The 15,562-nt window shown below is 49.0% G+C and overlaps 1 protein-coding gene across 2 annotated transcripts in view; it reads left to right on the top strand.

Moving 5' to 3' along the window:
- The first annotated feature begins 1,023 nt into the window (after positions 1 to 1,023).
- The window catches only part of ELK3 (ETS transcription factor ELK3), a 69,170-nt gene continuing 54,631 nt past the window's right edge, over positions 1,024 to 15,562 (top strand). Inside the window, exon 1 of one of the 2 annotated variants that reach the window (XM_047788237.1) lies at positions 1,024 to 1,384. The gene's annotated coding sequence lies outside the window, so the exon portion shown is untranslated. The remainder of the gene's footprint in view (positions 1,385 to 15,562) is intronic. The other variant, XM_047788236.1, reaches the window with a different exon arrangement.

Here is a 15,562-nt window from a genome sequence, read left to right as displayed (position 1 = left end):
GCAACCGGTGTTTTAACAAGCCCTCCCCGCCATGCTGGGGCGCGCTGAGGTTTGAGAAGCGCTGGTCTGTGCTGCTAAGGAGCGGAAAATGGAGGGGTCCAGGAGGTGAGCAGTCAGGGGTGGGAGCCTGGGGGGCGGGGGGCGGGGGGCGAGGGCCTCTTCCATCGTCACCCTTCTCTCTCCTCTAAGCCTCAGGGCAGTGGACAGGCTCTCGGGTCGGAGCCTGGCCCGGAGCCCTTGGGGGTGGGCTGCCCTTGACGGATAGTGCGGCGTGGAGTCCAATTTTGAGATGACGAAGCCTCAGTCACTTGGCCCGGCGGAGGCTGCCCCTTTGCCTCCGGAGCCCCTAAGCAGGCAGGAAAGTTTGGGCCTGCAGTAGGCCATAGCGAACGGCCAGAAAGGGCTCTTCCTGGAGAATCGTGGCTTCCAGTTTATGGCTTCTCATCCTTTTCCCCAAAGTGGGCCCCCTACTCCGAGCGCTGGCTTTTTTTTTTTTTTTTTTTAAATCCCAGACAGGAACTCTGTCCATCCCCGGCCAAACACTGTGCCTCCTTTTCTGCACAGGCAACATCTTCTCATCCTAAGCAATCACGCCCCCACCCACGATCAAAGCGGCGCCCGGCCCAGAGCAAGCAGACCCCTTTCCCGATGCCCTAGCCCCCCCACTCTCCCGGCCCCGCGGACAGAAAATAGCCCGTCCGGCGGCCTCCCCACTTCGGGCCTCCCCGCCTAGGCCAACCAGGCAGGCAGGCAGGGCAAGACCCCCACTCAGGGGCCCAGCGCGGGGACTCCGGGGGAGCGGAGGGGTCCCCGGTGGTGCCCTAACCCAAGGTCAGCCCCCCGGCGCGTCGGGGGGCAGCGTCCCTGCGTTTCTGGCCGAGTTGCCCGCCCCCCGGTGGGGAGGGGCCGCGGACACTCGGAGTCGCACGGGGTCCGGAGGCTCCTCCCCGGGGGTGGCCGAGCAGGAAGCGGGGCGCGGCGGGCGGGGGCGCGGGCGCGGTGCGGGGCCCCGGGCGGCGGAGTATGCGCGGGCCTCGGCGGCCAGCCCCGGCGCACAGCCGCGGCCGGGGCGCGCGGCGCGGGGCGGAAAAGCCTGTTTACACAGACTGCACACCGCCTGGGGAATAATGCAGTAAAGGAAGTGAGCCGGCTCGGCCTGACTGCTCCAACTTCCTGCTCTCACACACACCAGAGGAAAAAAAAAAAAAAAAAAAAAAAAAGAGGAGCGAGAGAAAGAAAAAAAAAGGGGGGGAAAATCAGGATCTCATTACAAGAGCCACAGACCGTCTGCAGACGCCTGTCAGCATGGAAATTCGGGGGCTTTCGCCCGGTTCCTCCTAGAAATTCCCCCGAAGAAGGATCTTGAAAGCTCCCCCACATCTGGGTAGGTAGTAGGGTTCGTGCCTGTTGCTCGGACAGTTGCAAAGTTTCGTGGCGGGGGGGTGGTGGTGTCTTTTTTCTTGCTTGCTTTTTTCCCTACGGCTTGGGGGGGTGGGGGGACCGGGTGGGCACCGTGCTGGGGGGCTGCGGGCCTGGGGCGGAGGGCGGCCTCCGCGAGGGGACGCCGCGGGGATGCTCCTGCGGCGGGTTGGCGCGCCGGCCGGGGGGCTGCGGGCACCAGGCGCTGGCACACCCCGCCCTGGGCTGCGCTGTGAGCCGGGAGGAGGGGGCGCGCGGGAGAGTTGGGGGGGGGGGACGGTGAGACTCGGGGTCCCTGGGAAGAACGGTGACTGGCGCGGGCTGCGTGCCTGGTGGCTGGACCACCGCCGACCTTCAGCCGGGGCTGGGGAGCCCCCCAGAGTGGCGGTGGGCACCGATGCTCGGATCCAGGGAAAGGACAGGGGTGGAGAGGGAAGCGGAGGGCGTGGGGAGCGAAGCCGAGGGGCTGGGGGGAGCGTCCCCTCGGGCTCGGCAGGTGACCCCCCGCCCGGGTCGCCGCCCCAGGCGCATGCCCAGCCGGACCTTTAAAAGCTAGTGGCGTTATTACTGGACACGGGTTTGGAGGAGGATCGGGCAGGAGATGATTTTGGAGCCCCCGGTACTTGAGGACGAGGCGTTTTCGCTTGCAACTGAATGCTGGCCTGTAATGCTACTGTAACTTTTGAGGGAGGAATTACGGTTTTGGAGGGTTAAAAAAGAAAAGAGGGCTCGGTTTTGTTAGGTTTTCTGAACCGAATCACCCCGAGGACAAGCTGCCGTTAGGCGGCGGGTGGGGGTGGGAGAAAGAAATGTTATTTCAGAAACTGCAAAAGGGGCTTTTTAGAAGAAGAAGAAGAAAAAAGAAAAAAAAAAACACACACACACACAGTGTCGGGAGAGTTTCTGGCTTGTCTGGAAACGGCAAGACTAATTGCCATGCGCTTCCGCTTTGAAACTGGCAGCAGACAGCATCTTGAAAATGACTCACTAGAGGAGCTCACAAAGAAACTGTGGTTTGCTCCTTCTCAGGTTTATGTATTTGTGCCTTTTACAGTTTCCTTTGTAGTGTTCGAGGGGTCACCCGCCCCTTCCCCGCCGGCCCCTCTCCCACCCTCCTGCTCCTGGAAGCCCCTGGCTGGTCTTTAACTCCCCCCAGCATCCCAGCAGGGAGGAAGGGGGCTGGGGGAGGCTGAGTTGTTTTTGGAGTTGGCTGGGGAGAGGGTTAAAGGGATTCTGCTGCTGCAGGGGGAAAAAGTTCCCTGAATTTTCCACTGGCTGCTGCAGGAAGAGAGAGCCCCTTTAGTCATTGCTAAGTAATGTCTGCACACACACCAACTAATCTCATTAGGAGTTTCCGCTGCTCGGCACAGGAGGGGTTTTGTGCAGCCACTGTCAGCCAGGGGAGCCCTGCGCTGGAGAGGCAGACACGTTACGGCTTTATTTACTTAGAGGGGCAGCCAGCCGCCCAACGAACCTTTTCAGGGCAGCATCTTGAAAACTTTGAAGTCATTTTGGATTTCGGACTTGGCAGGTTTTTCCCTCCTAGGTGTGTGTCTCTCTCTGTGTATGTGAAGTCTCTCTTGCTAAAGCTGCTCAAACACACCCACCCTCTGTGCGTGGGGGCGGGGGCGGGGGGGAGTGAGGTGATGAGAAACTAAGTCAGTTCCAGGCATCTATTAATGAGCTCAAATTGATTTCGGAGTCTTATTGCCAAACAAAATACCCTCTGATCGCTCTCCGTTTTTTCCTCTCCTTCTGTGACACACATTTATTTGAGAAAGGTCGCTTATAAGTTTCAATTTATGGGGATTATAAAATTACAAATTGTGTTAGGAGGGCAGGTGGGTCAGACAGTTACCAAGACTGTCCCTAAGTGTTTTTAGAGTTTCCAGTAATGATCCTGCCTGCAAAACCCCCTGATGGTCATTCTATGCCAAATATAGCAAAGGCCTCTGGCCTTTTTTTTTTTTTTTTTTTAACCTTTAAATGTTGGAAATATGAAGCGTTACTAAGAAGGGTAAAAGATTTTAAGGAACCTGATGGGAACTGTGGGGCTCCTTTGATGATACGGACATGCTGCTCTCTTGAGGACTTTTTCAGGGGTTGGCATTTCTTGTGGCAAAGCATGTCCTAAAAACAATCTACCCAGCCTGACCAGGGTTTGAGTCAGTGGACATGAGTAGAAGATGACCCTAACACTGCACCTGGCACAGAGTAGTTGCTCAATAAATTGTTGTATTGAAGGCTGTGAGTAGGGTAAAAGAACTTACAGTGAAGGCAAAATGCTTTCCCAAGGCAACTGCTTTCGGCATGAGCAGTCCTTAAGGATGAAGGTTATAAATATTCTTAAGACTACATTTCCTTCATAATCAGAGTTCCCTTCGTAGCTGAGTGGTTAACCTGGACTAGGTTCCATGAGGATGCGGGTTCGATTCCTGGTCTCGCTCAGTGGATCAAGGATCCGGCGTTGCCGTGAGCTGTGGTGTAGGTCGCAGACGCGGTTCGGATCTGGGGCTGCTGTGGCTGTGGTGTAGACCGGCAGCTGTAGCCCTGATTGGACCTCGAGCCTGGGAACCTCCGTATGCCACAGGTGTGGCCCTAAAACAAAAGCCAAAAAAAAAAAAAAGACTCCATCTCCTTTGTAATAAAAAGGAGGTGATTAGATTCTTCAGTGCAATAAATTAATATTTAGAAAGCATAAGGTTTATTTATATCAATAGTTCTCAACTGGGAGTAATTTTGCTTCCCCAGGGCTGTTTGGCAATATCTGAGGCATTTTGGTTGCCATCATCAGAGGGGGTGCTACTGGCATCTAGTGGGGAGTGGTCAGGGATGCCGCTAAACATCCCACAATGCACACAGGCTAGCACCCCCCAACAAAGAATTTTCCAGCCCCGAACGGAATGTCAGGAGTACCCAGCTGGAGAAGGTCTTTTTTTACATTAATGTTGATGATGATAACTTTTATTTGCATTCATTTAATGACTAGCACAGGTAAAAGTCATCACTGGCACGTTTCTGCCCCATGAATAATAACATAGTGTGGGTGACTTTTCTGTCTTTTTGGTCAGGAGTGTGCACAGAATGGCAAGTACATGATGACGGTGGTGGTGAGTCTTTGTGAGCCGAAGTAGATCGTCTCTTAAAACTCACTCATTTGGTACGGATGCCTTTTAGACCAGAAGGGCAATAGCCCAGATCCAGGAGAGAAGTGATTTTTCAGTCCCATTTGAATTGTGAAGTTTGGTAAACATTCATTAAAGACCACCTTTTTTTTCTTATTTAAAAATGTGAATAGTTCAAAACTAGTAATATACGATAACCGTAACTGTGAGGTCATATATTGAAATGTGTATTTGTAATAATTTTTTAGAACTTGACTCTTTTCCTGAAATCGGTTTTCAAGGGCTTCCAGGCAGTGCCTATAAATTAAAATATTCCTTTCTTAGCTGTCAAATAGTGGATTTTGTGTGTCCTGTGCTACCCAATTATATATCTACCTGATTCAAAAAAATCAGTATAATTGCAAAGCGTTACCCGAGACAAAACAAAGCCAGAACACTCTTAAAAAATTATTTAAGGATGCAGCTTCCTGGAGTAGAGTCTTTTTTTGCTGATGGGGAATTACTGCTTACTAATTGCTAAAGGTTTTGCTCCTTTGAGTCTCAGGGAGTGATTTCACCATCTTCTTGTTTCCCAGACCTGGGGTTCCTCATTAAACTTTAAAAGAAGTGGGTTCTCCATCCATTCTGGCTGTGACCTGGCTGCGGGGAGCCGGCTTCTACCCCGACGGGCCCAGTACCCACACATGCCGATGACAGGTTCTGGTCATTTGGGCGAAGGACTCCTCTCTGGGTAGACTTTTCTGTATGTTTAAGGCAGGAGTTTTTAATGTCCTATTTATCCATAATTCCCCTTTGCCTTTGTAGATCGATGACATATTTGAGATCACATTAGTATAGCACTATTTTCTAAAGATTAGAGTTTTTTGGTTATAAAAATATCAATGTGTATTATCTTAGGAAGATTCAGAAAACCACAAAGAAAAAAAAAACATCTTTCATAATCCCACCACTGTTAACATTTTGGTGTGTGTTTTTCCTGTCTTTTAAAATACATGCATGCGTGCGCGCACACACACACACACACACACACACACACACGCGCACGCGCACACACACACACACACACACACACACACACACATAAAATTTTTAATTGGAGTCACACCATCGTTTCTGTTTTGTAACTTATTTTCACTCAACTTATCACGTCGCACAGTTTAATACCTAGTCCTAAGACCAAAATTACCACACATGGACCCATATTTATTGATCTAATAAATGTGTTGACTCAACAGTGGATTGACACAGTTTCTACATAGACTTGTTCAGTGTTTTTGTCTCTGTGGCTCCAAGTAATGTTTTAGGAATGCTGCCCTCTTGAAAGACTGAATTCATATGTGCTGTGAAGTTTGGGATTTTGATGAGCTTCTCTGTGATTTAAGGATGAGTCATGATTTGCAGTAGAATATCAAGATGTAGTAACAGGAAGTCCAGGGGTGCTACACATCAAAATAGAATGTTCAGTGATGAAACCAGAGAAACTCGGTTGGACCAAAAATACACGTTGAACTTCTCAAACTGTAAGGAGGGAGGAAGGTGCCTCTTGCACACTCGGTGCCTCTTATTTATTACTGTTTCATGTCAGTAAAGTTTCCAGACTTTGCAACTGGTCTGTTACATGGCTTTTCAGTTCAAGATTACTCTTGCCTATGGCCAGCTTGAGTGGAGATCATCCAGCTTTTGGTGTGAAACCAGGGCAGTGAGACCGTGAAAACTCCGGTTTGGCCACTTACAGTAAATTGAACTATCAGCACGCAGGTGTGTGTATGCATGTTAGGAAACCCTAAGGGCCTTCACTTGTAGTAGATCATTCAGTCTTTTAAGTCACCTGCTCTTCGTAGAAACTTGACTCCGCATCATCCCGATCCACAACCAGAATAAAAATGGCCTTTCATCCATTACCAGAAACGTAACATATATGCCAGCAGCTTCAAAGTAAACCTTTGAATTGGGCATTTCAGTACATTGTAATGTGGCTGAATTGCTATTAGGAATTACTCATTGACCACTTGACGTTGGTTAATTTTCAGCTGCGGGAAAGTAATGATTAAGAATTCAGTGGGATTATTTTATAATTGGCTGTGAGATTTATTTGCATATTGTTAAAGAAATTAAGATAAGTTCCCTGGGGGCCTAGTGGTTAAGGATGCGGCCTCCTCACTGCTGGGGTGCAAGTTCAATCCCTGGCCCGAGAGCTTCAGAATGTTGCATGGCCAAAAAAAAAAAAAAAAAAAAGCAATTAAGATGATGGTTATACTAATATATTCTGATTTGGGGGGGTATTTTTGGCCATACTTGAGGCACACAGACGTTCTCAGACCAGGGATTGAACCTGCACCACAGCAGTGACAATACCAGGTCCTTAACCACTAGGCCACCAGGGAACTCCTAAAATAGTCTGATTTAAATTGGACTAAAATGAATATACTTACATGCATGCTCTGAAAAGAAGTTCTAAAGCACACAGCATCCTAAGTATTTTTAAAGCTACCGTATCTAAGAACGGTCCCTAATTTTCCAGGTACAAATATGAGAGTGATGGGGTAGGTGTAAAACGCGCTTACCTGACACCTTCTCTTGCACTGCCCGCTGAGGTTAGTGGCTGCTTACTCCAAACAGCAGGATGAATCAGAGGTCCTTGGTATCGTTTTTTTCACTGGTGTATAATTTACAGCCATGAAACTGCACAGACCTTAAATGTTACAGTATATACGCATGTAATCCCCGCCCTACCTCCAAATAGACACTACTTCCATGACCCCAAAATATTCCTTGGATTTTCTTTTAAAATCATGGCAATTTCATGATTCTGCTATGTTACTAAACCCTAGATCACTTGGATAACATACTGCAATATTTTAAAATTTAATCTGCTTGGTTAAAAATGTCATCCAAACATGTGGATTTCCCGACAATAGGAGGAAAAATCCCTTGTATGTTCGTGAATATCACTGAAGCTATAACCAAAAGTCGTCTGTATGCTGTGGGGAAAGTGGATCCCCTTAAAACCGCTTGTGTTTAGAGGATAGCACTTCATCTCCCCGGACCCCCAAATCCCTGGCTGGGTGGGTACCGTAGTTCAAGTAGAGAGGAGGGGGTGGTCCCTTTCAGTCCAAAGTCCTGTTGGCATATGACTGTTTTAGAATCAAGAACTTGACTGCTTCCAGGAGTTCTGCAAGTGTGGAGGCAATGTTGGATGTCATCCCCAAACAGCTGACCCCAAGACGTGTACGGCAATTATTAAAAACTGCTGTCTTGGGTGGGGAAGGGGGCTCCCCCTGACGAGTCCCCCTCTATCCCATTTTGGCCCCCTTTTGAATGAGCAACACCTGAGGGAAGAGCAGGGTTCGCCCCTGGGCGTCCTTTCCTCCTCTTCTTGAGGTTTGTGACAGGTGCCCCTCATTTCTAAAGACCCACCGCTGCCTGCATCTGGGAGCAGCAGTTGCTGTCTCCGGGTTGGGTGTCAAGGGGGCACAGGTAAGATTGTGATTGCCTTGCTTGACCGTCTCTGAAAAGACTCTCCATCCTCCACGCTGGACCTGGAGGGCCCCCATCGCCCCTCGCCTCCTGCGGGTCCTTCCCTGCCCACAAGCTAGAGCAGTCCTTTAAACACGGACCTGCCTGCATCACCCCTCTGCTTCCACCCTCCCTGTGCCTTCATCTGGGATGGAGACCAACATCCTTCATTCGAGCAGCCCGCTGTGGTTGGGCTGCTACACGGGCCTTTCCTCGATTCCCCGGTGTGTGGTGAGCCCCTGGCCAGTGCTGGTCCCTCCCCCGGGCAATCCCTCCCCTGTCCTCCACTCCCATCAATTTCTCTCCGCTTGTAAGCCAGTCGGTCCTCATCTGCCAGGTCTTAGCTCAACCATCTCTACCTGAGGAAGCCTCTGCTGGTCCTCTAGGCTAACTTGCCATCTCAGCATCCATCCCTGGCCTAAAAAACCCTCACCACAGGCTTTATTTACAGGCGTCCTGGTGATCTGAATTCTCCCTTTCCAGATTCTTACTGTCCAAGCCCGCGAACCAAACACCTTTCAGATATATAGTTCTGGAGGGAGGGCTGGTGTCCCTCGTTATTCAGTAAGACTTCGATTCCAAAACTTGGGAACCATGTAGATTTCACAACAGGCTGTCCCTTGTTATCTGAAGTCACTGTCCAAACCCTGGGATTCTTGAGATTCAGAAGGTGAGGGATACCTGCGCTTGTATGTATCAAGGTGTATTTCACATCTGCCTTGCCCATCAGTCTGTCAGCTCCCTCTGGGCCTGATCTGTTTTTCTCATCCTTGTATTTATCCCAGCCCTGTATACAATACCTGGCATTCACTGCATTAAAAGCAATCTGAAGGGGGAAGCATTTGTCAATCTAGCCCCTCTCCCCACCTTTTGCCGGTGGACTTGATCAAGCACTTTAAGCAAGGGGCATATCTCTTGGTTAAACTGAAGAAACAGCCAAGAAGATCCTCTGGGGAGGTTGCATCTTTTCCCAGGGTTTTTGCTCGGACGTGCAAGAAAAGTGGAGGTACAGAGATCAGGTTAGGCTGTTAACACCCGAGAGGACGAGCTTTAACCCTCCTGTCAATATCAGTTATTCTCAGGCTGGTTGGTGAGGAATGAGGTGCTTTATAGGACAGAGCAGCTTGAAGGACTCTCAGTGTAACGTTCTTTCCATATTAATCCCTCTGCAGTAACCATCCCGGTCCTTATTAAGATGTCTAATGCCCCAATTTTCCTCGCTCCTTCCTTTGGGCTGAGTTCCAAATAGGTATTCACAGTTAAAAGCGCTTCTGAGGCTAAAGCTTGTGTGTGTAGCTTTTGTCCCTAACTTTTTGTAATTAGTCAATGACATTTCGGGTTGACTTTTAAACCAATAAAAGGCACTGCCTGTATGATTGGAAAGGATGCAGGATTGGACACCTGAATTGTTTTCAGTGGAGGCCTAGACCTGCTGTGACTTTCGGCTGGATGTTGCCAAGGAGCGGTTTGTTGACAGTCAAACCTTGATGAACCCGCAGGTGTAATTAAGCGGAGCGTTGTCTCCCCGCACGCAGCTGTCAGAACAGCGATTCAGACAGCCAGCACCGCCACAACAAAGCAAGCCTCTGCAGTTATTCCAGGATGTGCTCCTGGGTACCTGCAGGGTCTCTCTGTAGGAAAGAACCACAGGGGTTCTCCTGCCTTGTCTACACCTGTAAGCCCTCATCCCCCTCAGAAGGATGCTGCCAGGGCCCAGAAGGGCAGAACACGCTCTGAGGCCGGGGAGGGGCTGTGCGTGTGGGAACAGTTTCCTGACACTCGTAGTTAGGAAGTTACCTCTCTGGTTGGTCCTTGGGGATGTAACTTCACCACTCTCCCCCAACTGGCGTTTGGAAGAAGATGTCCCTTTAGAGGGTACCATAGAAGCCCTGGTTATTGGAGTTCATTTAAAAAGGAAGAAGATAGGCAGATGAGGGTGTGTGTGTGTGTGTGTGTGTGTGTGTGCGCGCGCGTACGTACATGCACACTTGGGTGGCCTCCATTGATGTAGCCCCAGCAGGGGTGCCTGAGTCTGAGGGAGAGGGACACTGCCTTGTCGCAGGATTTGTTCCCCTCTAGAGTCACTTTCTCACGTGCAATTCAAGCCCCAGTTCTGTACAGAGGAATGGAGCCTAAGGGAATGTTTGCCAAACCTCTCCATGCCAAAGGATCCTTATTTCAGGAGCGAACTTGGAGTTTTGATACCATGTTCAGGAGAGGAGAAAGTGCAGAGACCTCATAATTTCAGCAAAAGCCCCATTAAGAACACACAGGAAGGGAGCAAACCCTTTGATATTATTCGAAGACTGTATGTGGAAGCAGCGCCTGGGTCTTGTATGGTCTTGCATTTTGAAATCCTCTGGAATTTTGAATTCATGCGTCTTGGTGGGGAAGTTGGTTTTGCCGATGTCCCTGCCGGTTTTCAAGCTCCAGATACTGATCTGTGAGACCAGAGGGTGCTGGTGGGTAGAGCCCAGCTGGCTGGTGGTTGGGGGTGGTGGTTTCTTTGTAAAGGCATTTTCGAACAAACATCTCCCCATTCTCCAAGTGACGGAGTCAGGGATGGAACGGATTAAATCCCAGGCAGAGGGAGGGAGGCCGTCCCGTCCGTGCTGAGCCTCTCGAGGTGGGCAGGACACCTGTGGATGGGCCCGTGTCATCCTTGGTAGTCAAGGCAAAACCAGAAGCCCCCGGCCTTCAGCCACGCAGCGTTCCTGACTGGGCTTCATTCACGTCTTTATTTAGCACTGATTCTCAATGCTGCGTTTGTGATCCTTGGATGCGTTGAGTCGTTTTGAAAGTGTGTTAACAATGTCCTCGAGTGAATTGCTTTCATTACAAATGTGGGTGCTGGTGGGCGATGTCTTGGATCGGAGAAAAGGACCCAGGCGTCCCGGGGCTCTCACCAGCTCCGCATCAGTGCCCTCCGAGAAGAGCAGTGCCCTGCTTTGATTTAAATCGGAGCCGAACCACAAGGACGGCCTCCTCCTCCAGCCGTTGCCACATCCTTTGTTGTTTTGAAAACCAAAGATTAAAACCTGCCAGTTGGGCTGTAGGGAAGCCGAACCTTAAGGACTGTCCATCCGCCAAATGACTGACGTGCAGAAAGGGTGATTTTCTCTCGAGAGAGGGGAAGAGTCTGTAAAGCAGCATCTGACATTTATTTTGCACAGTTGATATAGTCACGTGGAACAGTGACTGGAAGAGTAAGTGGAGGAACGAGTTGTATGTGACATTTAAGAAAAAGGGCCGAGACCCGTGGGTGGATGGCAGACTCCCAAACGGGCACTAAGGCAAGTGAGGATGCTTTGGGTACAGGGCCGATGTGGGCCACTGATGTCACCAACAGCCGTACTTTTCCGTGGGATGCTTTTGTTGGCCTCTTGAAGGAAACACATGGATACGATGTCAGCCTGATATGAATGAATGAACCCTTGGTCCTCCAGTTGGTGACAGTTTTAATGTGATTTTGTTTATTGAATAATTGCAGTTTGGAGGCAGATAGACAGGTTTTCACTATATTTAAGGCCTTGGGAGAGGACTCTTTAGTTTTTACCTCGCTCACTGTCTCTTGTTGCACCGGTTTTCTTAGAAATAACTCTAGTCAACAGACACAGCAAGATTGTTTGCTTTTTAGGGCCGCACTCACAGCACATGGAGGTTCCCAGGCTAGGGGTCTAATCGGAGCTACACCTGCCGGCCTAGGCCACAGCCACAGCAACGCCAGATCCGAGCTGCCTCTGCGACCTACACCGTAGCTCAGGGCAACGCCAGATCCTTAACCCACTGAGTGAGGCCGGGGATTGAACCTGCAACCTCTTGGTTCCCAGTCAGATTTGTTTCCGCTGCACCACGACGGGAACTCCACACCAAGATATTTTAAATGTGTTCCACTCACTCTAGTTTATCTCCACGCCATGCTTGCTTTTAAATGGACCTTGTGTGGCGTTCCCGTCGTGGCGCATATGCCGTGGGAGCGGCCCAAGAAATAGCAAAAAAAGACAAATAAATAAATAAATAAATAAATAAATGGACCTTGTGTGAAAAACGGGATGCCTTTGGCCTGCCATTGTACCTTAATGCCATTATAATTTGGCTTCATGTTAAAAAGAACTTTATCAGAAGTTATTTAAACTTAGAAGCAACTCTGCATTTTGGCACCATGCTCATCATATGTAACTGCACTTGACGTCTGTACAAAACTGGGGGGGAACAGATGCAGATGGAGACGGAAAAGCTCTGAAAGGGAGCGTCTACCCTTATGACTTTAGATGCAGCTAAAATCCCCCCAGATGTCCACCACATGAGCAGGTGATGAAATCTTGAAGACTGCGGAGTCACTCTTTTTTTTTATAGATCCCTGCTATCGTGACTATGTTATCCTAGCAGATTTGTGTATAAATGTTGAGCCCTACAATTTGCATTTTCTGAACCATAAAAGAGTTTGGCGAAGCAGAGCATCAAAGAAAACTGGTGCTCTGGAAGGAAGAGTCTAGGTCCTTTCTTAGGCAACCCCCCCTGGAAGGCAGCTCCTAGTGCTTCTCCAAAATCCCTGAATAAGATATCCCAACTATCAGTAGCTCTTGACTATTTTTGTAACAATACTATATATAGCAAGACCCAAAGACGAGCTCATGTCATTATTTTCCAGCCAAATCTTGACATTTCCAGAACCCAGCACATTTTGTGAACTGTTACATTTTAGAAAAAGGAAAAAAGAGATTTATAATGCTGTTAGCTACGGGAAAATGATCAGTTCACATGTGCTGTATTGTTACAATGTAACAATGATCTTATGCTTCTAAGCAATGTCCAGATCAGCTAAGTAGTTATCATTTTCTTTTTTCTTCGTTTTTTTTGTTTGTTTTGTTTTCTTTGCTTTTTTTTTTTTTTTTTTTTTTGGCCAAACCTGCAACATATGGAAGTGGCCGGGCCCGGGATCAAATCCGAGCTGCAGCTGTGACCTGTGCCACCTCCATAATCCACTGCGCCAGGCTGGGGATAGAACCTGCGCCGTCACAGAGACAGTGCTGCATCCCTAACTCCCTCATTCTCTGTTTTTTCAAAGATGCCTAAAATAATTTGGGGGGGATTCACTCCAAGAAGAGGGAAAGAAGAGTGCTGGTGCTGGAGACTGTTTTCTTTAGTGACTTAACCATCCAGACATGATGGAAGACGTGATGCTTCATTATTTTGAGTTCTGCAGTGAAGACAAGAGAGTTGCCAGCTTCTCTGGGAAAATCACAGCACTCTCCCTCTCCCGACCACTGCCAGGCTCCCTGCGCACGAGGAGGGAAGGCTGGAAGGACAGGGTCAAGGGTCCCTAATGCTCCACCCTGTTCCCAAGATTAGTAGCCTGATGTGTCATGCATGTGTGAGAAGCAGTTGCTGATGATGCAGTGAGAGAAGGAGAGACAGACTGAAATGATGTGTGGGAGGCTCTGGGACCCGCAGAGGTTTCGGTGGGACAGGGGAGCAGAAGCAGTGGTCACACTGCAGAGAGTTTGGACAGGGGGACTGGACATGGGGGCCACAAGGGGAGAAGAGCCTCGGAGCCTTCCCCTGGGGTGGACTGAGGGAGGCAGCCGTGCCTGCAGCTGCTGGAGGGGCCCCAGCCCTGCTGCATTCAGACCGAGGCAGAGGGGAACGTGCACGGATGCTCCCTTTCTGCCAGGAAATGCCCGACGCTGCAGCTGGACTGGGAGGCCCAGTGCAGCTGTGCAAGTTTCCCGGTCCCCACGGTCCCTTGGGGAGCCTTCGGAGAGGAAGGGATGGTGTCGCGGCCACACCTGACCCCACCCGGGACTCCTTCCTCCCCAGCCCTGGTGTCAGCGCCGTGTGGGTGTGCACACGTGCAAGAGAGACAAGGCAGATGTGACGCTGACGGTCTTTTGGGAGGTGGCGCTTAAGGAAGGGCCCATAATTGTGAAGCGAGATATCTTGCTGGTTGCCCTTTCTGGAAAACGTGCTGTGTCCAGCTTTTTAATAGCAGAGCTTTAAGACAAATTTGCTTTTATTAAACATGTTTTATCTTGCCCCCCCCCCTTTTTTTTTTTCTAATGTTTCCACTGGGTGGTGCTGCAGGAATTCCTACCTTTTGCCTTGGATCTACCCTTCCCAGAAAGACGCCTCTAAAGCATAATAGGAGGAAGTCCTGATTTAGAAAGATTTTACAGTTTCAACACAATGGAAGCGTTTGGAGGATGCTTTGGCAGGAAATGTTTCAGTTTCTGGATGTGGAAAAACCACCATCATTTTGTATCATGCAAAAGTGCTCTTACTGGCTGGGCCATATACTTATGACCTTCATATTGTCTTATTATTTAGCACAGAAAAGCTTTCAAATTTATCTGAAAGGTTATGGTTTCATTCTAGTAGAAGTGGTATGTAACGTTTCCTTTGTTTTCACTTTTCATAAAACCAAAGTAAGCAAATAAACATTTTCCAATGTTGAGGCAACCACGGATTTCAAAATTCCCTCTCTGAAGTCTTTATTTGAACCTGAAGGCAGTATTTCTTTTTTATTTTAAAAATCATTTAGGAGTGCCCGTGGTTCAGTGGTAACAAACTGGACTGGTATCTATGAGGACTTGGGTTCGATCCCTGGCCCCACTCACTGGGTTAAGGATCTGGCATTGCTTTGAGCTGTGGTGTAGGTGGCAGATGCAGCACAGATCCCGAGTAGCTGTAACCCCTAGCCTGGGAACTTCCAGATGCTGCGGGTGTGGCCCTAAAAAGACAAGAGACAAATATATGTATGTATATAAAATTTATACAATGTGTTGATCTAAAGGATATCTTAGATTTTTTCCTTTCAAAATGCTCTTTTTTTTTTTTTTTGGTGGGGACCGCATTCGAGCCACATGGAGGTTCCCAGGCTAGGGGCTGAATCAGAGCTGTAGCTGTCAGCCTACACCACAGCTGCAGCAACACCAGATCTGAGCCGCGTCTGCGACCTACACCCCAGCTCATGGCTACGCCAGATCCTTAACCCACTGAGCAAGGCCAGGAATTGAACCTGTGTCCTCATGGAGGCTAGTCAGATTTGTTTCTGCTGAGTCATGGCAGGAACTCCCTCAAAATACTCTTGAATTGTTAAAAAGTCTTGTAGTTTGCTAACCCTCATATATGGAGGGGGATAGGGTTGGCCTTTCTTAAGATGTTGAAACAGCCCTGCCTGAGATCACACGACTCTCTAAGGCTCTGACTATGATGGGAATTATATGTTCTGACTTCCAGTGTTTCTCATTGCACAAAGGCTCGAATTTTATTAATATTAATAGGACAAAAATTTGGGTAAAAATTTTTCATTCAAAGAGGCCTATGAAATATCAGACTCAAGGTTAGGGTGGGGGGAAGAATAGCTACTGGAAATTCAGGAGTTCATTACATTGCAGCCCAAATTTAAGAACAGTGAGCAAGAGTTTAAGTTTTCTTGGATGCAAAGCACCTTTTCATTTTATGTGCCAGTCACGAGACTCCATGAAACCCCAAATTTTCCT

Source organism: Phacochoerus africanus, chromosome 7 (genome assembly GCF_016906955.1).
Source record: "Phacochoerus africanus isolate WHEZ1 chromosome 7, ROS_Pafr_v1, whole genome shotgun sequence".
In the NCBI taxonomy this organism is placed as follows: Eukaryota; Metazoa; Chordata; class Mammalia; order Artiodactyla; family Suidae; genus Phacochoerus; species Phacochoerus africanus.
Note: the sequence above shows the minus strand (reverse complement) of the source record. Positions and strands in the feature narration are given on the sequence as shown.